The sequence below is a fragment of the Balaenoptera borealis genome, assembly GCF_965194805.1.
Source record: "Balaenoptera borealis genome assembly, chromosome: 15".
Classification (NCBI taxonomy): Eukaryota; Metazoa; Chordata; class Mammalia; order Artiodactyla; family Balaenopteridae; genus Balaenoptera; species Balaenoptera borealis.
Window position 1 is genome coordinate 31,471,411 of NC_138871.1, and position 24,526 is coordinate 31,495,936.

Below are 24,526 nucleotides of genomic sequence, written 5' to 3' on the forward strand. Positions count from 1 at the left end.
GAAAGAGGTCCAGTAGCTCCAAAGAGGTTCACTTTGTGAGAGAAAGGGCAACACTTCTGATGAACAACTTCCAAATATGTCACTTACTCATGGTTCTTCATAGAAACTGGTTTCAGACCTCCATCTTTCGCCTGCAGCAGGAGCAAGAAATCCACTGGAAAAGCTGGCAAGGGTATTCCTATGGGCCAAGCAGTTGTGAATCTCAATTCAAATCAGTTTTACTCAGCACAGATGCCTCGACTTCTCCCTTATTCTCAGCATGATGCTATCACTGTTTCATAATTGTGAACCCTTCCATAAAAATCATTGATTAAATGTGCAAATAAGTGGGTTTACTTGTTATTGCTTTTGTTCATATGTATTTATAAATCAGAAAAAGGTCTTGGTCGGATCATGTGTCCTGATTTTTGACTCAGAAAAGACCAATACTTCAACTCCCTGCTGTATGAATAATGTAGTGACCAAGGCTCAGTCTCCCAGGTCTCACCGGAGTCAGGGCAGGAACAAGTGTAAAAATGGGTGCTATAGGCAGGGAGCACTGTAAGTTCAAAGACAACCAGCTGCACCTGGTCCAAAACCTATAAAGGTGAAAACCGTTCCTCCCACCCCCTAGGCCACTGGGCAAATACCCACTTGCCCTCTGAGGTCATTCGGTCTTGAGCTGCAAATTTTTATGATGTCTAAATAGGCACTCAGAGCAGAAAGAAACACAAAGCACATCACTTATGGATTTATTTGGATATAATGGGAAGAGTATGAATAGGTTTCTGTGTCACATAGCCTAGGTTCTAATCCCAGCCCCGCCACTGAGACTAGTGCGGCCATAGGGAAGCTCCTTAACCCACTTGACTCCCCACTTTCCTTTCTGTGAAAGGGGATGCTCAGATCTGCTTCACATGTTGTTGGGAAGATTAGGGAAGGTCTATTCAAAAGCGTGTCCACAGCAGGTGTTAAATAAATGTCTGTTCTTGCTCCTTCCTACAGTGGAAGGAAGAGATGATCCAAGCTAATTTGGGACCAATAGAGGACTCCGCACTGCCTGGGGACAGATGGATCACTGCGACTTCCCTTGCTCTTGGATTCATTTGGGTGCCCAGGCTCAGGGTTCCATCTAAATAGAATTTGGTTGCACAATGGAGCCTTCAGTTTGAAAATATATGATTTGTTTCCCTCTCCCTCTGCCGTCACAAAGGGACGGCAACCCTCCTGAATAATGCATGAACTCCTCAGAAGGCTTTTCTTCACTGATCCTCCAGCTCAGCCATGCTACAACTGAGGGAGGCCATACATCTTGTCTCCACAGAAACTCTCACGTCCTGGAACACAGACTGCCTTCTCTGGGTCTGGGCCTTTCACCTCCCAGGCTGACGTCAGTCCTGCCCTCCTTGGAGCTATGCATGAACTGAATAGGGTTTCTGCAGCGAGTCCCCACCCTGGGGTTTTCAATGGCCATCACGTGAGGGAGCAAGACAGTGGATGTGTCTCTGGCGCTAGCCGTCTCTGATGATGTGACCTGAGAACCCTCGGTTCACCAAGCCAAGCGCTGAGTTGGCGGGAGTTCCTACAATCACAGCATCCGGGCCTCCACGTGACATAAAGAGGAGCATTGTCTCAGCAGCATTAGAGATGATTAAATGAATAAGGCTGGGAGCAGGACTGCTTATTATTACCTGACCTCAGCTGATTCTGTGCCCAAACAGTGAAATATAGGCAATTCATGGAATTCTTTTCTTTCTTTCACAATAATTACACAACACAAGCTATACAAGCCTGCTGCCAGTGGTATTTGCACATCAGTGTCTTACAGACCAAACTCCACATTAATGTTTTCTCTCTGTATTGAAAGATCATCACTAAAATGTCTTTCTTTCTTTTCCTTCCTTCCTTCCTTCCTTCCTTCCTTCCTTCCTTCCTTCCTTCCTTCCTTCCTTCTTCTTTCTTTCTTTCACCAAGAGCTTATATCTGCCTTGGCCCACATGTCACAAATTACAATATGGCTGAGACTGACCTGTTAGTTCAGCCAGAAAGCCAGTTGATTCTTAACAGTGGGGCTGCCATGTATCCAACCTGAGCTGAGTCCTCACACTCAACTGATGACCCTTTACCTCATCATGGTCAAGCACCTTCTCCCTTTCCAAGTCCTCAGCACTGTCTCCAATCTCCCTATTCAATCAACCCTTTAGCCATTACTCCAGCAGAGGACCTACTACCCACTCTATCAAGATGATCAAGGTGGCACCTGTAAACTATATACTTCCTTTTCTGTTCCTCATCTGCATTCACTCCCCCCACATCTTTACCTCCATCTCTCCAGACTCAGATGACCAGGTTCTGTACTTGGTTTCAGAGACAACTGTTCCCCCACAGCAAGCAAGGGGAAAGAAAGAAATAAACTTGAAAACTGGAAAACAATAAATAAAATTAATGAAACAAAGAGCTGGTTCTTTGAAAAGATCAATAATATTGACAAACTTCTAGCAAGACTGGCAAATAAAAAAAAGAGAGAAGACACAAATTACCAATATCAGGAGTGAAATAGATATCACTATAGACCCTGCGGACATAAAAAAATAAGGGAATACTACAAATAACTCTACACACACAAATCTGACCAGTTAGATAAAACAGACCATTCCTCAAAAAACACAAACTACCAACTTACAAATAAAAAATAGATTTGAATAGTCCTGTAACTATTAAGAAAATCTGATCTATAATTTTTAAACTCCCAAAAAAGATCTCCAAGACCAGATAATTTCGCTAGAGAATTCTACCAAACATTTAAGAAGATTTAACACCATTCTACACAATGTCTTCCAGAAAACAAAAGAGAAGGAACATTTCCCAATTCCTCTTATGAAGCTAATATTACTCTGATACCAAAACCAAAGACAGTATAAAAAAAGAAAAATACAGACTGATATCCCTCATAACTATAGATGCAATGCAAGCAAGACTGGTTCAATATTTGAAATCAATCAATATAATCCATCAAATTAATAGGCTAAAGAAGAAAAAAATCACATGATCATATTAAATGGTGCAGGAAACATTTTTGACAAAATTCAATACCCATTCTTGATAAAAATTCTCAGAAAAAAATAAGAATAGAGGAGAGCACCCTCAACTTGACAAAGAGCATCTACAAAATCCTACAGCTAACATTATTCTTCATGGGGAAAGACCAGACGCTTCCTCCCTTAGATTAGGAACAGGGCAAGAATGTCTTCTCCACTCTTGTTTAAAAACTTCTCGAAGTTCTAGCAGGTAGAATAGAGCAAAAATAAAATTTAAAAAATAATATAACATAACATAAAATAATATAATCATACAGATTGGGAAGGAAAAAATAAAACTGTCTCTGTTTGCAGATAACATGATTGTCTACATAGAAAATCCCAAGGAATATATATTTTTTAAAAACCCTCCTAGAACTAATAAGTGAATTCAGCAAGGTTTCTTTATAAACATAAAAAAAACTATTTCTATATACTAGCAATGAACACATGGACATTGAAATTAAAAATACAATACCATTTACAAACTAAAAAGAAAAGAACACTTAGATATAAATTGAACAAAACATGTACAGAACTTCTATGCTGAATACTACATAACATTGATGAAAGAAATCGAGGAAAGCCTAAATAATAGGAAAGATACAATATGTTTACAGATTGGAAGACTCAACACAATAAAGATGTCAATTCTCCCCAAATTGATATGTAAGTTTAATATGATTTCTATTAAAATATCAGCAGGAATTTTAAAGATATAGATTATTCTAAAATTTATATGAACAGGCAAAGGAACTTTAAAAAGCTCAAACAATTTTGAAAAAGGAACAAAGTAAGAAGAATGTCTACCCAATTTCAAGACTTACATAACTACAGGAATCAAGACAGGATTGGATCTGAAAAAGAATGGATATATGTATATGTATACTTGAATCTCTTTGCCATACACCTGAAACTAACACAACATTGTAAATCAACTGTACTCCAATATAAAATAAATATTAAAATTAAAAAAATTTAAAAAGTAACTGCATTGAAAAATACCTATACATGTAAGAAAAAAAAAGACTGCATCGGAATTGATGAAGGGATAGACACATAGATAAATGGAACAGAGAATACAGAAATAGACCCTTACAAATTTGCCCAGCTTATTTTTTAAAAATATTTATTTATTTACTTATTTTTATTTATTTATTTGGTTGTGCCGGGTCTTAGTTGCAGCAGGCAGGCTCCTTAGTTTTGTCATGTGAACTCTTAGCTGCAGCACGCATGTGGGATCTAGTTCCCTGTCTAGGGATCGAACCTGAGCTCTCTGCTTTGGGAGCACAGAGTCTTAAACACTGCGTCACCAGGGAAGTCCCCTTGCCCAGCTCATTTTTGACAAAGATGCAAAAGCAATTTAATAGAGGAAAGATAGCCTTTTAAACAAATGTTGGAACAATTAGACATAAAAATCAAAGAAAAAAAAAAAAGATCCTGTACCTAAGGCTCACATGTTATACAAAAATTAACTCAAAACTGGATTATGGACTTACTTATACATAAAATACAAAACTATAAAACTTTTAGGAAAGAAAAACACAGGAGAAAATCTTTGCGATCTAGACCTCGGCAAAGAGTTCTTAGACTTTACCCCAAAAGCACAATCCATCAAAGGAAAAATTGATAAGTTTGACATCAAATTTATTTTCATAGAGCAAAGTTAAGTGGATGTAAAGATAAGCTATAGGACAGGAGGAAATAATTTCAAACCACATACATGAAAAAGGACAGGTATCTAGAATAGATAAAGAACTCTCAAAACTCAAGAGAAAAAAAGCAAACAATCCAATTAGAAATGAACAAAAGAGGGACTTCCCTGGTGGCCCAGTGGTTAAGACTGTGCCTTCCGATGCAGGGAGTGTGGGTTCGATCCCTGGTCAGGGAGCGAAGACCCCACATGTCTCAGGGCCAAAAGAAAAAAAGAAAAACATAAAAAAGAAACAATATTGTAACAAATTCAATAAAGACTTTATAAATGGTCCACATCAAAAAAATCTTAAAAAAAAAAAAGAAATGAACAAAAGACACAGAGAAACATTTCATTCAAGGGGATGTACACATGGTAAATAAGCACATGAAGAGTTGTTCAACATCATTAGCCATCAGGGAAATGCAAATTAAAACCACAATGAGATAGCACTATACACCTATCAGAATGGCTAAAACAAAAAATAATGTCACCATAAAATTCCATGAGGATGCAGAGGAACTGGATACATTGCTGATAGGAATGGAAAATGGTAAAAATCTGGAAAAATATTTGGCAGTTTCTTTAAAAATTAAACCTGCAAATACCATACGCTCCAGGAATGGCACTCTTGGGTATTTATCCCAGAGAAGTGATGACTTAAGTTCACACAAAACCTTGTACCCAAATATTTATAGCGGTTTTATTTTAACAGGCAAAAACTGGAAATAACCCAGATGTCTTTTAAGGGGTGAATGGTTAAACAAACTGTGGTACATCTTTTCCATGGAACACTAGTGCTATGGTCTAAATGTTTGTGCCCCTGCCCACATTTCATATGTTGAAATCTTAACCCCCAAATATGATGGTATTAGTAGGTGGGACCGTTGGGAGATGCTTAAGTCATGAGGGTAGAACCTTATAAAAGAGGCTCCAGAGGGACCCCTAACCCCTTCCATCAGGTGAGGACCCAGAAGAAGGCACTGGCTATGAACCAGGAAGTCGGCCCTCACAAGAGCATGACCATGCTGCTGTCTTGACCTTGGACTTCCAGCTTCCAGAGCTGTGAGAAGTAAATTTCTGTTGTTTATAAGCTACACAGTCTGTGGTACTTTGTTATTGCAACCCAAATGAACAAAGATAAGTACTCAACGATAAAAAGGAATTATTAATACAGACACATGCACCAACATGGATGAATCTCCAGAGAACTTTGCTAAGTGAAAAAAACCAATCCCCCGAAGTTACATACTGTATGATTCCATTTATACAACAGCCCTGAAATGACACAATTACAGAAATGGAGAAGAGATTAGTGGTTGCCGGGAGCTAAGGAGAGGATAGGGAGGAAACAGGTGTGGTTACAAAAGGGGAACATGACGCCTCCTTGTGGTGATGGAAATGTTCTGTATCTTGACTATATCGATGACAATACCATGGTTGCGAAATTACGCTATGTAGTTTGGCAAGAAGTTAACGTTGAAGAAACTGGGTAAACGTACAGGGGCTCTGTCTGTGTTATTTCTTACAACTGCATGTGAATCTACATTTATCTCAAAATAAAAAGTTTCACTGAAAAATAACTGCAGAAAAGAAAAATTGTCCCTTGTGCTTTTTGTAAGGAGCCTCAGGGTAGATGGTTCGGTTTTGTTGACCAGACAACCTGTTGTGATGCAATGCTAAGGAGATGTAATCATGCAGAACAGAGGGAGAGAGAGAAAGAGAAAAGCAGAGAGAAAGAAAGGGATGGAGAGGCAGAGAAAGGAGGAAAAACTGGAGACATTTAGACATAGAGCACTTGCCATAGGAAACAATGAGAAATCAGTTTGGGCATAAGAAGAATTGTTTAGGGGTTTTAGGAGATATTTTTGTCCTATGTAACCCTCTCTTCTGGGTCTAGAAGAATACTTCATTAAAGACCTGCATTACTTGTCAATTTTTTTAAAGGTGGGATCTGTGTTTACTTGGATGTGACACCATGGCAATGGTCTGCAAGGAAGCCTGGAACATTCAGGTCATATGTGATGGTTTGTCTGGGTTTAATTTACGTCCCTAGAACTGTGACGAGAATGAGCTTTCACGATGACTATCCAGTTGTTCTGCTCATGGTACCAGGGAGCAGAGGCTGGCCCAATAGGAGTTGTGCCATCCTTGGAAAGTCTCCTTCAAAAAGAAGGAAATGGGGGCTATTCTACATTCAGAATTAGGACTGTGGAGGCATGAACTTTAAGGACGCAGGTCTGTGAAATGGAGAACCACATTTCTGTGGCTTTATGTAGGCAAGGCTGAGAGTCTAAGTCTTCAGAAAGTACAGACTGAGAATTAGTATTTTGCTCAGTATTGTACATATAAATGCACAATTTCTACAGATATTAGACTCTTTCATGGGTAAGGAGGTCAGTGGCAGACATGACCGGACATGTTCAGGACCCCGGTCTGGCTGCTGGAGAGCAGAAGGTCATGGAGGGACCATCCATCCATCAGACCCCCTGCTGTACCACACACGTCCATGCTGTGGTTAGACATGCCTCCAAACGCTGCAGGGGTGGCAGACCCCAGAGGCCGAAAGTCAAGGAGGTTAAGAGGGTGTGTGGGGCCTGGCCCTAATAATTACCTGTGGGCACAAAGCCACAGAGACCAGTTCTGGCCAAATGCCTGCCAGCCCTAGAAAGGCTCTACAGTAGAGCGGAGACGTGCTGGAATTCAGAGTTCACCGCTGTGTGTCAAGGGGAAGGGGAACGGGAACAGGGTCCGTGGTCAGGACCTCAGGGCTTCTGCAGCAGTTCATTCCAGGGCACAGCCGAGCGCTGTTTGCAAAGGCAGCTGGCCCAGATAACCGAGCAACAATTAATGGTCAAGTTCATGAGCAAACTTCAGTTTCCCCAGGAAGCCTGATTTCTTGCTGTTGGGGAAACTAATTCAGAAGGCGGAAGAGAAAGCAGCCCCCCTCCGGGAATCTGATGGAGCTCACCGTGGGGTTGCGGCCGGAAGTGGGATGCGGACCTGGGCGCCAGCAATGATGCAGGTGTGACTCAGCCTGCTGAGGTCAGGTCCCCACAAGACAGGTTTGGTGGGTGGGGATGAGCCGATGGCCGAGGGAGATTGCTTTACATGAGAAAACACAGGGAGGAAAAAGGTTTAGGGAGTGGTGGAAGAGGATGGGGGGGTTTGAGCAGCTACTGAGAGAAGAGATTCTTGGGAGGACTTTTAGGAAGCCCTGCAGGGTCCATGCTGTGTAACCAGCTCTCTCATCATCATCCTCAATTAGCCACCAGCAAATGCCCACCAAGCTCGTTTATTGAGAAGGCTCAGCTCACCAGGGTACAGACATGAAGTGTTTTTATTTTTCTCAATAACTGCTCTCCAACCGTGTACTGTCACACTTCCCTTCCCCAGTGGGGAAGGGAAGCCAGCTCCCCTATCAACAGCTTGTCAAGACTCCAGACCCTTTTTTTCCCACCACTTTTCATGACTGAAACAGTCTCACTCCAGTACTGAAAACTCCAGGGCAAACTAAAGTTGTGGCCGCAGCAGCTTGGAGATGAAGGTGGGCTGAGGTGGGGCTGGGTGTTGGGCTGCACCCCACAGACCTGCAAGCCCTGTGCTTGCCCAGCTTCAAGACAGAAGAAAGAGCCCTGGAGTCAGCAACAGAGACATCAGTGGTTTAATGGACGGGGGAGCTTACATGTTTGAAGCAAGGTCCTGGAGTGACACCCCATCGTGTGCAGCAGTCAGGACATGGTGGCAGCCTTCGTTCCCAGGGGAGCGGGGAGATTCCCAGTTATAGGGGGAGCAGACGTCAGGTTGGCTCACGAATTACCAGGGAAGCTAACAGAGGGGTCCGCCCCTCACCACTCCTTCGATAAGAACAATCACTAGCTGGGACCAGGACAGCTAAGTAGGAAGGTCAGTCATGTAAGCAGGGTGTAGGTGAAGTAGGCACTGGTCTAACTGGGGATGTACAGAGAGCAAGAGAACAGCCATCTTGAGTGGCCTGTCCATCCAGTGGGGGTCACCTATCAAGTACTTCCCATCCCCTCCCATTCTGAGCCCAAGCTCTGAGGAGACGCAGGGGAGAGTCCCTCCTGTGGTTCCTCTGTGGATGTTGCTACTAGAAAAGTAGCAACCGATGGGCCCCTGGTGGCTTCTGAGGGTCAGACACCCAAATACTGTCCTCTCTTGGGCAAGTCCTCTCCCCCAGGCAAGTTCCCTGACTCAGGTGGTCCCCCCCTGAGAAAATGCCACTGGGGTCCCCTCACCTGAAAGATGCTCAAGCCTAGCCACCCTCTCTGGGGTCTGCTGAGCTGTGGGAAACCTTCACAGTTTTGCTGAGGCAAACGGCAGAGGTGCGGTGTCCTGCGGGTACCCTTCTAGCAGCTCTGCCATCTCTCAGGCACGTTTTTCTCCAGGCTCCAGCAGGGTTAGAAGCTCTGTGGGTCCAAAGACTCAGCAAATCTCAGAGACAGAGAGTCACCAGGCCCCAACTTGGTGGAGGTGGGGAGGATCCATGTTCCCTTGGGGCTCCTTCCTCTGGCGTGAGGTGCTCCGTCTACCTCTCCTGCCTCAGCTGCCCTTGCATTTCAATCCCGGGCACAGAAAAGCATGTCTATTTTCTGTGCACCGTGGGGTCCCATGTTTCTGGGTCCAGTGTCTTTCTGCTCCCTGGACACCTGGAAATGCTCCTCTTTAGAAATCAGTTAGTCTTCTCTCACTCAGACTGGACTAAGCATCCCTTTCCCCTGCCCTACTCCCACTCTTTGAAAATATATGTTTCTAGCTTGTATCTCATGATATTAAAACATACCTTTAAGTATCTAACTCTCCCATGCTGCGCTATACATTCCTTGAAGACAGAAATGGCGGGGGGGGGGGGGAGGTTTTGTTTGTTTTTTTGTTTTGCCGCACCACGAGGTTTGTGGGATCTTACTTCCCCGACTAGGGATAGAACCCGGGCCCCCTGTAGTGGAAGTGCGGAGTCCTAACCACTGGACTGCCAGTGAATTCCCAGAAATTGGTTTCTTGATTCTATATGTTGTGCCTACAACAGCTTCTGATTCATAGAAGACAATCAATAAGTGCTTATTGATGAGATGGAGAAGAAAGAAGGGAAACAGACTACATCTCTCATCTTTCACAATGAGGGTGTGTGCAGTCATTCTGGGGGATGCCAGTGTCTCACACCTTCCTAGGTCCAAAGACCAGCCTTTCTCCACTGACGTTAAAAAAGCCAAATACAGTTCTTCCAGACCCCAGGTGATTAGAGCCCAGGTAGGCGGCCTAAATTCAGCAGACAGGAAGCCCCCCCAGGATTTAACCTAGAGGAGGAGTCAGGAGGTTTGTGCCCTGGGGCTGTGGTGGCAGAGGCAGCACACTAAACAGGCTGGTCCTGGGTATGACCCAGTTCTAGGTCTCTGGCCTCCTGCCTACTTGCCCAGCCTCACTCTCCAGGCCTCCCACCAATTCTGTAATCTACCAAAGAGCCTTCCACTAAAATCCTAAAACTTAGCAGAGGGCTTCTCTTATTTGCCAGTAAGGGTCCCGACTAGTACACTTGTCAATAGATGCTAATTTATGCTTGATCTTGAAAAAAGATATCTATATACATATATGTGTATGGATATATAGATATATATTTAACCTGAATATATATATAATCTAAATATATATTCCTTCATGTATATTTAATCTGAAGATAATCAGTAGTAGAATGAAGTAGAATATAAAACTTTAAAATTACTGTTTAGTAAGAAAAACAAACAAAAGGTAGGCAAATAAGCGCAGAAATGCAAGTTAGCATAAGATTAGAGCGATATTATCAGTTATAATAAATGTGACTGGGCCACCTTACTCCCCATTTGAGACAAAGGGCTTTCATAATTGCAAAAGATAAATCCAACACTGTTATTGTGTGGCAGATTCTTGGATTGGCTCTCCTAACTTCCATTCCAGCCTCTTTCCATTTGGAGAGGTTGTAAAACTAAAAATTACCTTTTTCTAAGGCCTTCAGAATGAGGGTACTGGGTCTAAGTCGGTTGGGCCATTAAAATGCCCTCGACAAAGACATGCTGCTTTGATAGGTGGAGGTGAGGTGGAGGCCATTTTCCTACTGCTGGGTAACAAGAAACACATTTAAGCAGCCAGACTGGACCATGTTCCAGCAGCTGGTCACTAACTTGGAGGGATGAGAGGCAGTTGTGCTGACAGCAGCAGCAATAGCTTCCTGATCCCCTTGCAGTAACTTGGAATCAATAATCCAGTGGAGGCCCCCAGCCTCCACTCCTCCAGATGCCCCGAAGGCCTCCATAAGCACAGAATTCCCTGTATTAAGTCCTTTTCCACTTGAAACACATAAGGTGGTTTCTATTTCTATTTTCTCCACAGAAATCTGAGTAATATATGTTGTTGACAAAGGGCAAGCCTAAAATAAAGTGACCCATAAAGCTCTTTTTTAAAAAGATGACAAAGACATAGTGCATTAATGAAAACAAAGCCAAAAGTAAAATACAGATGGTAATATTAATATCAAACAAAGAAGAATTCAAGAAAAACATTATGTAGAATATTCTACCAATATGTGATGTAAATCACAAAGATATAAGACTCATGAATGTTTATGTTCTGCATAAAATAGTGTCTAATATTAAAAATGAAAACTGAGAAATCAAGAAGAAACTATTAGGGCTATAATTGTAATGGTAAACTTTACCATTTCTTTATGCACTTTGATAAATCAGGTGGACACACAAACAAAGGAATTAAATAATATAATCAATGAGCTTTTCAACATTTATAGTCCACAAATACCTAGTTCATATCCCTTTAGAATAGCCATGGGTTATAAGGTCATATATTAGGTCATAAAAGAAATTTCAATAAATTCTTAGATTTAGACTCTCTTTGACCATAATCCAGCAAAACAACGAATTAGTAAGAAAAATATTAAATACCAGGAAATTAAGCAATATTCTTGTAAATAACTCTTGGGCAACAAAGGAAATAAAACATGTAATTACATACTGTTTTGAAAATAACAGTGATAATAATACCGGGTTTCAAAACTTCTGGCATGTGACAAAGCTGTACTCAGAAAAGAAATCATATTCTAAAATGCTATTACTGTATTATTATTTTTTAAAGGAATAATGAAAATAAATGAATTAAGCATTTATTTCAAGAAGGAAAGTTTTGGTTTGTTTACTGTGTATTAGGGTGATTTCATCTCTTTTATTCATCTGCCTCTATCCAACAGCCTTCAGTGTCTGTATATTCTTTTTTTCCCAGCTTTACTGAAGTATAATTAACAAGTAATAATTGTACACATTTAAGGTGTACAACTTGATATTTTGATATATGTATACATTGTGAAATGGTCAGCACAATCAAGCTAGTTAATATATCCATCGCTTCACATAGTTCCCATTTTCTTTTTCTTTTGTGTGTGTGTGTGTGTGTGTGTGTGTGTGGGAGGGTGAGGACACAAGATCTACGCTTTTAGCAAATTTCAAGTATACAATGCGGTATTATTACCTAATGCCATACGTTAGATCTCCAGAACTTATTCGTCTTGCATAACTAAAACTTTGTACCCTTTGACCAACATCTCCCCATTTCCCTCTCCCCCCACCCGACCCCCATTCTATTCTTTGTTTCTATGGTGACTATTTTAGACTAAGAAGGAAAGATTTTTAATGTAAAAGAAATGTAAAGTAAAGCTGTTAAAAGGTATTAACATAATGAAAGCAGAAATTAATTATTTGAAAAGCAGAAAAGTAGCAATAATAATTCAATCCAAGCTCCTTTCTGTAAAATAAAAACAAAAATAACAAATTAGACAACCTCCTAAAAGTATAGTGAAAAAAAGAGGGAAAAAAACTATGCTAGCTTATTTGAGGATCTCGATGAAATGGGATGATTCTCAAACATGTAAATTACCAAAATGAATGAAATGGGAGGTAGAAATCTGATTACTCTACTAATCCTTAAAGAAAATTTTAAAGTTTTGGAAGAAAACTTCCAGTCACGGTGTTTGGATGGTCTGTTGGACGTTACTTGGAATCTTCTGGGCCTCAGCTCTTCCCTCAGTGTAGGATGCCAGTGGGACCCTGCCTGCTCAATCTGGGTAAGAAGCAGTTAATGTCATTTGGAGCAATCTCAATGAAGTGTGGGGGGACCCAGTGGATAAATGCTTCCCTGTTTCTCTCCCCAGGAGCAAGGACCTGAGCTGCATGTCGCAAAGCTTCTTAGATCATCCATTGGGATAGAGAACTCTGTAGCAGTTAGTCAACTTGTTAACACATCTTTGTTTTGACTCTCCCTCTTTCCCTGTTTCTTTTCCCTATCCTTCCCTCATTCCTATCCCAACCCCTAGAGCTACATTCCTTAACAATCATACCTAAGCCTTAGTCTCAGGCTCTGCTTTTTTTCCCCCAGTTGGCTTTGGATTTTACTTTCAGTCTGAAAATCTCAGTTTTTACATTGGAGTATTTAATTCATTTATGTTTAATGAAATTACTAATATGTTTGGGTTTATATCAACTTAATATTTGTCCCACCTGTTTTGGTGGGGGTTTATTTAAAGATTTGATTTTATTTTTTATACAGTAGTTTTAAGTTCACAGCAAAATCAAGAGGAAGGTATAGGTATTTCCCATATAGCCTCTGCCCCAACACATGCATAGCCTCCCCTATTATCAACATCAATCACCAGCGTGGTACAGTTTTTACAAATGATTAACCTATATTGACACATCATAATCACTCAAAGCCCATAGTTTATCTTAAGGTTCACTCTTGGTATTGTACATTTTATGGGTTTGAACAAATGTTTAATGACATGGATTCATCATAACAATATTCTACAGATTATGATATTTCAGTACTCTGAAAATTTTCTGTGCTCTGCCTATTCTTCCTTCCCCCAACTCCCACCCCCGCCAACCACTGATCTTTTTACCGTATCCATAGTTTTGCCTTTTCCAGAATGTTGTATAGTTGGAATCACAGAGTGTGTAGGCTTTCCCAATTGGCTTCTTTCACTTAGTAATATGCATTTAAGTTTCCTCCGTGTCTTTTCATGGCTTGTTATCGCATTTATTTTTATAGCTGAATAATATTCCATGCCTAGATGTACCATAGTTTATCCATTCACCTACTGAAAGTCATCTTGGTTGCTTCCAATTTTGGCAATTATGAATGTAGCTGACATACATATCTGTGTGCAGGTTTTTGTGTGGACATAAGTTTTCAACTCCTTTGGGTAAATACCAAGGAGTGCAATTGCTGGATCATATGGTAAGAACATGTATATTTTGTAAGAAACTGCCAAACCATCTTCCAAAGTGGCTGTACATTTTTGCATTCCTACCAACAATGAATGAGAGTTCCTATTGCTTCCACATCCTTGCCAGCATTTGGTGGTGTCAGTGTTACATACTGTAGCCATTCTAAAGGTGTGTACTGGTATCTACTGTTGTTTTAATTTGCATTTCCCTGATGTCATATGATGTGGAGCATCTTTTCATATGCTTATTTGCCATCTGTATATCTTCTTTGGTGAGGTGTCTGTTAAGATCTTTGGCTCATTTTTTAATTGGGTTGTTTGTTTCCTCATTGTTGAGTGTTAAGAGTTCTTTGTATATTTTGGATAGCAGAGTCCCTAATCAGATGTGTCCTTGCAAATGTTTTATCTCAGTCTGTGGCTGTCTTCTCAGTCTTTTGACACTGTTGTTTGGAGAAGCTTTTAATTTTAAGGAAATCCAGTTTATCAAGAATTTATTTCATGAATCATGCCTTTGGTGTTGTATACAAAAAGTCATCACCATACCCAAGGTCACCCAGGTTTTCTCCTATGTTATTTTCTAGGTGTTTCATAGCTTTGCATTTTACATTTAGGTCTGTGATCCATTTTGAGTTAATATTTGTGAAAGATGTAACTTCTGTGTCCAAATTTATTTTTTCTTATATGGCTGTCCAGTTGTTCCAGCACCATTTGCTGAAAGATTATCTTTGTATTTCCTTTGTTCCTTTGTGGAAGATCAGTCAACTATATTTTTGTGGGCCTATTTCTGCACTCTCATTCTGTTTTATTGATCTATTTTCCTATTCTTTTGCCAATACCATGTCTTAATTACTGTAGCTTTATAGTAATTCTTAATGTCAGATGGTATTAGTCTTCCAACTTTGTTCTTCTCCTTCAATATTGTGCTGGCTATTCTGGGTATTTTGCCTCTCCATATATTCTAAACTTTAAAGTCAGTTTAGAATCAGTTTGTGTAAAATAACTTTCTGGAATTTTGATTGGGATTGCATTGAATGTATAGACAAAGTTGGGAAGAACTGACATCTTGACAATATTGAGTCTTCCTATCCATGAATATGGAATATCTCTCCATTTATTTAATTCTTTGATTTTATTCATCAGAGTTTTATAGTTTTCCTCATACAGACCATGTACATATTTTCTTAGATTTATACCTAAGTATTTCATTTTGGGGGGTCCTAATGTAAATGGTATTGTGCTCTTTGTTTCAAATTCCACATATTTATTGCTGGCATATAGGAAAGTGCTTGACTTTTGTATCCTGCAACCTTGCTATAATCACTTATTAGTTCCAGGAGGGGTGGGGTTTTTTGTTGTTGTTGTTTGTGTGGGGGGGTTTTGTTCTTTTTTTTTTTTTGTCAATTCTTTGTCTAGCTTTTGTTAACTACATTGAAAGTCTTAAAAAAGAAAATGATGGAATCAGGAGAGACAACTCTCAACACACAAAGCATGCTGTGTAAGGTAGATCGCTTCTATAGTAGCAGTTAGTGAGATCCCTCATTTCCAGGAGCTATAGGGCAGACCATGTCAAAAATCAGGCCCAGGATCTAATTGTAAAGGTAGCAAAATAGAGAAAGAGACAACTTGTACCCACAGTAGGTGTCATGTGTTAGAGTCAGGGCCCTGGTACAAAAAGAGTGAATCTGTGAGACACGGGATGAGGACATCTGTACGTATGACTCTAATAACCTTGAACCCCTAGTTTCCACTGAATTGTCTGCACCAGGAGAAGGGTTGCCTCCCCCTTAGCAGGGAGAGCAGTCTCCTCTTGCCTAAAGACCCTGCAAGGACTTCACCTGAGGTGGGTACCTTGTAGTATCAACCCTCATCACTGTCTCAGACCAGCCTGAAAATAGGAATTTTCTTCTTGCTCCCAGAGGAATTGGAGGACCTGACTCCTAGGCACCGGCAGCAACCAGGGAGCACATCTGGGAGTGAGCCCTGAAGATATTAGAGCTGGGGATGCAAAATATAAGGATGGGAGAGAGAATACATTGGTGAGGGACATTCACAGTGACTTGGCTGTAACATTCTGAAAGGACAGATTCAAACAACTTACTGGAGAGTTATTTCAAGCCTTTAAGAAAAAAAAATTTTTTTTGAAGTTTAAAAAAAATTGCTCCAGAGAATACAAAACAGTAAAAGTCTTTCTGACTTATAAAATAAAGCTCAATTTATAAAATAAAGCTAAAATAGCCCTGTAGGCAAAAATGACCAAAAAAATTACAGACTTCTTTTATTAACACAAGGGGAAATTTTCTAAATAAAATAGTGGTAAACTTTTTGAACAGTATATATTTTTAAATATACCACACAGTGTTCAGATAAGGGTTTGTTCCAGACTCCAGTGGGACAATCAGAAAGGGAATACGTTCAGAGGGAAAATCCATCCCAATGTGATGGAATCATACCAAACTCCATCTTCAGGATTGATCTGTCATCTTTTGTTCTTCTTTTTTTGGCTGCATTGGGTCTTCATTGCTGCATGTGGGCTTTCTCTAGTTGTGGCGAGCAGGGGCTACTCTTAGTTGCGGTGCGCGGGCTTCTCATTGTGGTGGCTTCTCTTGTTGCAGAGCACAGGCTCTAGACACACGGGCTTCAGTAGTTGTGGCATGTGGGCTCAGAAGTTGTGGCTCACAGGTTCTAGAGCACAGGCTCAGTAGTTGTAGCACACGGGCTTAGTTGCTCCGCAGTATGTGGGGTCTTCCCGGACCAGGGCTCGAACCCGTGTCCCCTGCATAGGCAGGCAGATTCTTAACCACTGCGCCACCAGGGAAGTCCCTTTCATCTTTTGGAATAAATTATTTTTCTGCTTTCTGTGAAAGAATACTTGAACTAATAAGAGAGTAGTTAGCGTGCTGTTCTAAAATATATATTAAAAAGTCAAGGGTTTTACCATATATCAGCAATATCTACTTCAAAATATCTCATGGAAAAAGTTCCCAATGACCATAGTTATAGAAATTGTAAAATATCCAAGCATAAACTTCATATGAAATATGCAACAATTTTCCCAGCTACATAATACAATATACAACAAAACAATATATATTACAATAAAAATATTAGTTGAGATAGTCTGGGAGCAACAAAAGCTAAGACTGACAGATTGATGAAAAAAATTACGAAGTCCAGGAGCAGAAAAAAATATACATAAAATTTTAATACATGATATAGTTGACTCTTCAAAGCAGTTAAATAAAAGATAAAATTTTCAATAATTGGTCCAATGACTAACAATTTGGAAAAAAACGAAGTTCCTACTTCACACAATAAATTAACATCACCACCAGACAGATTAAAGATGTGAATGTAAAAAGAGAAATTATAAAATCCCTCAAGGATAATAAAGAAATAGTTACATATATATATATATATATATATATATATATATATATATATAAAGCTACTATATATATATATATATATATATATATATATACACACACATATATATTTTGGATGGAGAAAGTACCTTCTAAGAATAATACCAAAGACACAAATCATAAAGGAACTAGATTATTAAGTTTTGACAATATTTTAAATATATGTATATCAAAACAAATCTTTAATAAGATTAACAGGCAAACAACAAATTGGGGGGGGGATTTTTGCAGGTTGTAAAGAAAGCAAAGACTTGATATTTATAAAATAGATGAATAGTACGACAAAAGAATGAACAAAAGTAATGAGCAGGCAATCCGTAAAAGAAGAAATACAAACAAAAGGGTGGTCAAGGTCAACAATGACTAGGAAAATGCAAATTTTAAAGAATGAGATGCCCTTGTAAACCTACCCATTTGACAAATATTTACTAATGACAATAATACCTAGAATTAAAGAAGATATGTGGAAATAAGTTCACTCATACCCTGCTGGTTTGAGCATAACCAGACAGAAATTCTTTGAAGGATAATTTGGAAACAAATATAAAAAGCCTGAGTTATGTATTTTTGAACCAGAAATTCTACACATAGGGGCCATGTCCACAGCATTTGTTAAAAATAAGCACTTTGGCCTCAAAAAAAGGCTTTGACCTAAAAAAATTCCTTGCCAATAGCAAAAATAATTAGAAGCAATCTAAATCTACAAAAATAGAGAATGGATTAAGTATATTAATATGTATATATCCTTTGTATAATACAATCCTATGCAATCATTAAAAATAATGTTTTATTTTATTTATTTATTGTATTTATTTTATTTAGTGGCTTGGAAAGACTGAAATATATTGTTAAATTAGAAATCAGTTTACTAAACACATACCACATTTTTATTTTTGCAAAACAATATATACAAAGATATATGTCAATAGTGGTTAGCACTAGCTTGTGGGATTCCCATTTAATTTATATTATCTTTCATTGCTTTCTGCTTTTTCTCAATTTCTTACAGGCAACATAGTACTTCTGTAATTTAAGAAAATCAATAAATGCTAAAACAAACAAACATAAAAATTCTGCTATAAGGCCACACTCCAGAAGTGGCTAAAGTTCTTTCTGTTGGGCTTCTGAGCTGCCCAGGACAGAAGTGGCAATAGGAAATTGAAAATGAAATTATTATTCTTGCATTAATTACTATTATTATGGAGGCACAATTGCAGTCTGTGGGCTGCTGAGTTCCTGTTATTCCCTGAGTCTAGGTCTTCAGGGAGTCTTTTTTTTTTTTTTTTTGAGTTTATTTTTGTGTATGGTGTTAGGGAGTATTCTAATTTCATTCTTTTACATGTAGCTGTCCAGTTTTCCCAGCACCACTTATTGAAGAGACTGTCTTTTCTCCATTGTATATCTTTGCCTCCTTTGTCATAGATTAGTTGACCATAGGTGCGTGGGTTTCTCTCTGGGCTTTCTATCTAGTTCCATTGATCTATGTTTCTGTTTTTGTGCCAGTACCATATTGTCTTGATTACTGTAGCTTTGTAGTATAGTCTGAAGTCAGGGAGTCTGATTCCTCCAGATCCGTTTTTTTCCCTCAAGACTGCTTTGGCTATTCGGGATCTTTTGTGTCTCCATACAGATTTTAAGATGATTTGTTCTAGCTCCGTAAAAAATGCCATTGGTAATTTGATAGGGATTGCATTGAATCTGTAGATTGCTTTGGGTAGTATAGTCATTTTCACAATGTTGATTCTTCCAATCCAAGAACATGGTATATCTCTCCATCTGTTGTTATCATCTTTAATTTCTTTCATCAGTGTCTTATAGTTTTCTGCATACAGGTCTTTTGTCTCCCTAGGTAGGTTTATTCCTAGGTATTTTATTCTTTTTGTTGCAATGGTAAATGGGAGTGTTTCCATAATTTCTCTTTCAGATTTTTCATCATTAGTGTATAGGAATGCAAGAGATTTCTGTGCATTAATTTTGTATCCTGCGACTTTACCATATTCATTAATTAGCTCTAGCAGTTTTCTGGTGGCAGTTTTAGGATTCTCTATGTATAGTATCATGTCATCTGCAAACAGTGACAGTTTTACTTCTTCTTTTCCAATTTGTATTCCTTTTATTTCTTTTTCTTCTCTGATTGCCGTGGCTAGGACTTCCAGAACTATGTTGAATAATAGTGGTGAGAGTGGACATTCTTGTCTTGTTCCTGATCTTAGAGGAAATGCTTTCAGTTTTTCACCGTTGAGAATGATGTTTGCTGTGGGTTTGTCATATATGGCCTTTATTATGTTGAGGTAGGTTCCCTCTATGCCCACTTTCTGGAGAGTTTTTATCATAAATGGGTGTTGAATTTTGTCAAAAGCTTTTTCTGCATCTATTGAGATGATCATATGGTTTTTATTCTTCAATTTGTTAATATGGTGTATCACATTGATTGATTTGCGTATATTGAAGAATCCTTGCATCACTGGGATAAATCCCACTTGATCGTGGTGTATGATCCTTTTAATGTGTTGTTGGATTCTGTTTGTTAGTATTTTGTTGAGGATTTTTGCATCTATATTCATCAGTGATATTGGTCTGTAATTTTCTTTTTTTGTAGTGTCTTTGTCTGGTTTTGGTATCAGGGTGATGGTGGCCTCATAGAATGAGTTTGGGAGTGTTCCTTCCTCTGCAATTATTTGGAAGAGTTTGAGAAGGATAGGTGTTAGCTCTTCTCTAAATGTTTGATAGATTCAGGGAGTCTTTGTGCCTCTCTGGTGTCTTTCATCAGCAAATCTCAGAGCAGCACACAAACATCCCATTCCGGGTGAATTTGAAATGTGGCAAATACCATCCGGCTTCTGGATTGACAAAGACAGCCTCAGAGGGTAAAGGTGTTCTCAATAGTGGAATCCCTGAACCTCTGAGCTGGAAATAATCTTAGAGAGTCCCTGGTAGAGCCCTGTGCTTGAACACAGGGCCAGGGAGTGCCCTCATATAGAGCATTCTTTTTGCTTTTAGGGGCCTTTGTAACAGTCAGATGTTCTTTCCTGATATCAAGACAGAATCTGCATCTTTGGAATTTCCACTCACTGGTCTTGTTTAGAGAACGTGGAATTTCTTGAGATGTTCTGATGGGCTCTGGGTTCTGCTGGGTCATCAGCAGTTGTTCATCCTGCAGGAGAAATGAGAGTGATCACTCTTTGCATCTATGATAGCTCTCCATAATCTGCCTTTTTTCTTTCTTTTTTTATTTAAAAGCTTCACTGTGGTAAAATTCACATACTGTAAGGGTACAACTCAATGATTGTTAGTAAGTGTAAAAAGTTGTGCAACCATTACCACAATCTAATTTTAGAGCATTCCCATCACCCGCAAAAAGAAATCCTGCATCATTTTGCAGTGACTCACCCCCTCTCTCCCCTTCCTACCCGCTCCCTAAATTTCTGTTTTATACAGGGGCCTACAGCTAAGGTGAGTCTCTTGACCATTTTTGAGACTAACATTGCCCCCATACCTTTTTTTTTAAACTGTTTAAAGCAGCGTTCCCTGTTTCTTTGGGCCCAATTCTAAAGAATCCAGGCTAACCTAGGTTTAGAGACTGCAGAGGGCCGAAGGTCAAAGAGGTTAACATGCCCTCATTACACTGGATGTTTCTGTGCTAGGCCAATCTCCAACCACACACTTTGCAAGCATCTTTTGAATAAGCTATCCAATGTGCTCCTGAATGAGCATTTGATGTGCTTTATATAGTTCAGTTTACCAGGGATCATCAATGCCTAGGAGAGGTGGAATCTATGATCCGCCTGTGAACACTGCAGATAGATTTTGGGTTGTTTTTTTTTTTAATTAATTAATTTATTTATTTATTTTTGTCTGTGTTGGGTCTTCGTTTCTATGCGAGGGCTTTCTCTAGTTGCGGCAAGCGGTGGCCACTCTTCATGGCGGTGCACGGGCCTCTCACTGTCGCGGCCTCTGTTGTTGCGGAGCACAGGCTCCAGACGCCCAGGCTCAGTAGTTGTGGCTCACGGGCCTAGTTGCTCCGCAGCATGTGGGACCTTCCCAGACAGGGCTCGAACCCGTGTCCCCTGCATTGGCAGGCAGATTCTCAACCACTGCGCCACCAGGGAAGCCCTAGATTTTGTTTTTTTAAAAAGAAGCCCCTCCCTCTTGCTCACCTCACTGTGATAAGCGAGGATGACTCAAGAATAATGTCAGCCCCAGATCACACTGAATTGTAAGGGATGCTGGGTGTCTTAGGCAGAAGCCCTTCGTGCAGCGATAGGAGGCCAGCGAAAGCTTTCCCAAATCCATATCCAGGGCACCTGGGGAAGCGGCTGAAGCAGGAGAGTTTTGTAAAGATGCAGCCGTTTGGGTGGGTCCTGAAATGGAGGTGCGTAGCATGGCCAGTGCTCACTTCCCCCCACAGTCTTTCAGGGAATGAGGCTTGCATTCTGTTTGCACAACAAACACAGAACCTCGGAAGGAATGACTACATCCTGAGAAGTTATTTTCACGTTGAGTCTTTAACCAGGACCAGAAGTCTTAAACTGTGAAAATGCTACACTGGCCATACGTTGTAAATTAATTTTGTCGTCCCCCCACCCACCAACTTCCATGGTAATGCCATCAAACTAATCCTGTAATCAGCCGCCCACTTCACCCCACCTCCACACATGTCTTTTGGTTATGTTTTTTAATCCTCTTTCCACAAATAAGCCTGCAGCCATAACGTTTAAATTAAACCAAGATGTCTAAGGTGTCTTACCTTCCTAACATGTTGAAAGATTTTACGAAAAACTGCCATTACCCAATCTATTTCTCAGAAAATGCTTCAACCCCTCCCCCAGCCTAAAATGACTATTTCTGGGGGTATAGTGGAGGTGAGTGTTGAGGAAACCCTGCAGAAAGTGAAAATAAAGCTCAGGAAAAGGTTTGAAATTCCTCTAGGGTTTACATCTGAATCTAAAGTTCCACCAGCCTCAAACCACCTTCCCTTCCTGTCTCTCTCTCAGCTGTTCGAGGACTTTTTTTTTTTTTTCTAACAAAAATAAAATAAAGAGACTTCTAATAGACTTGAAAAATAAGAAATGGTGGATCACAACTCTCAGAAAACGTGGGACACCAAACGTGAGACTGATTTCCAAACGAAGTGTAAACGCTCAGACTCAGCACCCCTTCCCTTTCTGCACCAGCTTCTCCCATGTACGCCCCTCAGGGCCATCACTTTTTCCCAAAGAGATGAGAAAACCACTTCACACTCCTAATGTGAAACCACGGATTCCGATTTTTTTTTTAATTGCTCAGAAAATTAGAAATAAGGGCAATTTTACTAGTCCCCCTCAAGGATTTTTAAACCATTAGAATCCTACTGCAAGGTCTTACCCAGTTGGGCCATCCCTGGTAGGTGCCCCAGCACACATGTGCATGTGCACACACACACCCACACAGAGGTGTACATGCAACAGCACCTACCCCACACTCCCCACGTGTCCATATGTATCTCCTGCTGTAGCTTCTTCATTGTACAGGTTTGTAAGAATGAAGCAGGGGGACTTTCAGTTTTCAGTTGCACATGTAGGAAGCTGGGAAGTAGCCATTCCCTCCAAACAAGTAAAAAGCTGAACAGAGGGCTTCCCTGGTGGCACAGTGGTTGAGAATCTGCCTGCCAATGCAGGGGACACGGGTTCGAGCCCTGGTCTGGGAAGATCCCACATGCCATGGAGCAACTAGGCCCGTGAGCCACAACTACTGAGCCTGCGCGTCTGGAGCCTGTGCTCCGCAACAGGAGAGCCCGCGATAGTGAGAGGCCCGTGCACCGTGATGAAGAGTGGCCCCCACTTGCCGCAACTAGAAAAAGCCCTCGCACAGAAACAAAGACCCAACACAGCCGAAAATAAATTAAAAAAAAAAAAAGAAAAAAAAGCTGAACAGAATGAAAAAAATCAACAGCTCTGCTTGGATCCATAAGAAAGGGGAGGACACAAGGCAAATTGCTGCCCCCAGATTGGAGAGACAGACCAGCCATACAGGGAGTCTCGGCTGCCCAGAGCAGAGACCCACAAGTGGGAACCACCACGGGAACCAGTGTCCAGTAGGGAAATCTGAACTATAGTTGGTGAATTGCTGGAGGCTCAGTGCAGACAACTCTGAGATTTAAAAACCCCAGGAGCATCCAGTCATAGGGGGAGCCCCACAGTTTTGGAGATTTACTTCCAAGAGCTCGCCCAGGCTCCTGGAGTGAATATTGGAGAAAAATCCTCTTGTGTTTCTGGTGGGAGGTGGGGGTGGGTGTTTAGGACAACAAGACTTATTCTGAAATGGCCAGAGCCCTCTGTTTTTCTTAACAAGGCCTGCCCTCAGGGGAAACTAGTTAATCAGAGCCCAGGGTACCATTAGAGCAAAATTAACCTGGGGGAAGGGAATTATCCAACTCCAGCCCACTCTAGCCATCCTTTCCCACCTAAGGGAGGAGTAAAAAATTTAAAAACACTAGCTTTTAAAAACACAGTCCAGAGGCACAGGCTCACTCAAAGACTGAGAACTAATCCTAGCACAGAACACTTCTCCTTTCCCCACATCTCATTACCACATCATTAAAAGATTATTTACAGCTGTTTCATTTACCTGATACCTTATGTCCAGCTATCTGGAAAAATTGGTATGCAGTAAGGCATACCAAAAGGCAAAAAACACAATTGGAAGAGACAGAGCAAGCATCAGAATCAGACATAGCAAGGAGGTTGTTATCCGAGCAGGAATTTAAAACAACTATGTTTAATATGCTAAGGATTCTAATGGATAAAGTAGACAGCATGCAAGAACAGATGGGCAATGTAAGAAGAGAAATGGAAATCCTACAAAAGAACCAAAAAGAAATGCTAGAAATCAAAACCACTGTAACAGAAACAAAGAATGCCTTTGACAGGCTTATTAGCAGATTGGACACAGTAGAGGAAAGAATCACTGAGCTTGAGGATATCTCAGTGGAAACTTCCAAAACTGAAAAGCAAAGAGAATAAAGACTGAAAAAAACAAAACAGAATATCCAGGGACTGTGGGACAATTACAGAAGGTATAATATACACATAAT

At 40.3% G+C, this 24,526-nt stretch overlaps 2 long non-coding RNA genes across 2 annotated transcripts in view; both read right to left on the minus strand.

Annotated features, from left to right (window-relative positions):
• The window catches only part of LOC309611685, a 732,894-nt gene that overhangs the window by 270,389 nt on the left and 437,979 nt on the right, over positions 1–24,526 (minus strand). The window lies entirely within an intron of this gene.
• LOC309611686 overlaps positions 20,192–24,526 on the minus strand; it is a 38,808-nt gene continuing 34,473 nt past the window's right edge. The window contains exon 3 of the long non-coding RNA XR_014234674.1: positions 20,192–20,608. This is a non-coding gene — a long non-coding RNA (uncharacterized lncRNA). The remainder of the gene's footprint in view (positions 20,609–24,526) is intronic.